This window comes from Anopheles moucheti (assembly GCF_943734755.1).
Source record: "Anopheles moucheti chromosome X unlocalized genomic scaffold, idAnoMoucSN_F20_07 X_unloc_11, whole genome shotgun sequence".
Lineage (NCBI taxonomy): Eukaryota > Metazoa > Arthropoda > Insecta > Diptera > Culicidae > Anopheles > Anopheles moucheti.
The window spans coordinates 15,001-17,500 of NW_026453517.1; positions in this window are offsets into that span (position 1 = coordinate 15,001).

Below are 2,500 nucleotides of genomic sequence, written 5' to 3' on the forward strand. Positions count from 1 at the left end.
CCAAGTGCGTCGATTTTGGGTCGCCGACACAAGCTCGGGTCAAAAAAATTTTTTTTTCACGGTGACTCAAAACATCAATTTTAGACTCCCCTGAGTATGAAAAGTGAAACGAAAATCATTTTTGAGAAGAAAAAATTTTTGTATGGGAGGGCCCCTGCTAGAACATTTTTCCCAAGTGCGTCGATTTTGGGTCGCCGACACAAGCTCGGGTCAAAAAAATTTTTTTTTCACGGTGACTCAAAACATCAATTTTAGACTCCCCTGAGTATGAAAAGTGAAACGAAAATCATTTTTGAGAAGAAAAAATTTTTGTATGGGAGGGCCCCTGCTAGAACATTTTTCCCAAGTGCGTCGATTTTGGGTCGCCGACACAAGCTCGGGTCAAAAAAATTTTTTTTTCACGGTGACTCAAAACATCAATTTTAGACTCCCCTGAGTATGAAAAGTGAAACGAAAATCATTTTTGAGAAGAAAAAATTTTTGTATGGGAGGGCCCCTGCTAGAACATTTTTCCCAAGTGCGTCGATTTTGGGTCGCCGACACAAGCTCGGGTCAAAAAAATTTTTTTTTCACGGTGACTCAAAACATCAATTTTAGACTCCCCTGAGTATGAAAAGTGAAACGAAAATCATTTTTGAGAAGAAAAAATTTTTGTATGGGAGGGCCCCTGCTAAAACATTTTTCCCAAGTGCGTCGATTTTGGGTCGCCGACACAAGCTCGGGTCAAAAAAATTTTTTTTTCACGGTGACTCAAAACATCAATTTTAGACTCCCCTGAGTATGAAAAGTGAAACGAAAATCATTTTTGAGAAGAAAAAATTTTTGTATGGGAGGGCCCCTGCTAGAACATTTTTCCCAAGTGCGTCGATTTTGGGTCGCCGACACAAGCTCGGGTCAAAAAAATTTTTTTTTCACGGTGACTCAAAACATCAATTTTAGACTCCCCTGAGTATGAAAAGTGAAACGAAAATCATTTTTGAGAAGAAAAAATTTTTGTATGGGAGGGCCCCTGCTAGAACATTTTTCCCAAGTGCGTCGATTTTGGGTCGCCGACACAAGCTCGGGTCAAAAAAAAAAATTTTTTTCATGGTGACTCAAAACATCAATTTTAGACTCCCCTGAGTATGAAAAGTGAAACGAAAATCATTTTTGAGAAGAAAAAAATTTGTATGGGAGGGCCCCTGCTAGAACATTTTTCCCAAGTAAATTCGATTTTACCCGGTGAGTCAAAAAATTTTGATAAAAATATTTTTCCAAAATCGTGTTCATTGCCTATTATAAGGGACCAGGTCAGCTCACACGCATTTTTGGAGACCATATGGAAAGTGCGTCTGGGATTGCGGAAATTAAGTTTAGAGTGTTAAATGATGGTTTCGCAATCCCGAAAGGCTCAAAATCCACCCTAAGGTTCCCCGGGTGAAATGTGGTTTCCAAGGTGTGAGCACTATCGGTGATAGAGTTGGAATGTGATTTCCAGAGCGCAGGGCAACTGGGCTAGAGCGAAAATCATAGACAAAGGTAAGTATTGGACTGAACGACTCGAAGCAAACGAAAATCATAGACAAGGGTAATGGACTGAACGACTCGAAGCAAACGAAAATCACATACAAGAGTAATGGACTGAACGAATCGAAGCAAACGAAAACCACAGACAAGAGTAAAGGAGTGAACGAATCGAAGCAAACGAAAACCAAAGACAAGAGTAATAGAGTGAACGAATCGAAGCAAACGAAAACCACAGACAAGAGTAATAGAGTGAACGAATCGAAGCAAACGAAAGTCATGGACAAGAGTACTGAAAATCGGACCAAACCTCTAGAAGCACACGAAAATCATGGACAAGAGTACTCAAAAACACGGACCAAACCTATCGAAGCACACGAAAACCATGAACACAGGGATAACTGAGAACGAACCTACCTATCAGAGCATGTGAAAGCATGGACAAGAGTACTGAAAATCGGACCAAACCTCTAGAAGCAAACGAAAATCATGGACAAGAGTACTCAAAAACACGGACCAAACCTATCGAAGCACACGAAAACCATGAACACAGGGATAACTGAGAACGAACCTACCTATCAGAGCATGTGAAAGCATGGACAAGAGTACTGAAAATCGGACCAAACCTCAAGAAGCACACGAAAATCATGGACAAGAGTACTCAAAAACACGGACCAAACCTATCGAAGCTCACGAAAACCATGAACACAGGGATAACTGAAAACGAACCGAACCTCTCGTAGCAAACGAAAAACATGGACAAAATTATTCGAAACGAACCGAAGCTCGATGCGAAAAACATGGAAAAGCAAGCCCGTAAGTCGCACTATCAAGCCCATAAGTCGCACTATCAAGCCCATAAGTCGCACTATCAAGCCCGTTAGTCGCACTATCAAGCCCATAGGTCGCACTATCAAGCCCGTTGGTCGCACTATCAAAGCCCGTTAGTCGCACTATCAGGCCCATAAGTCGCACTATCAGGCCCGTAAGTCGCACC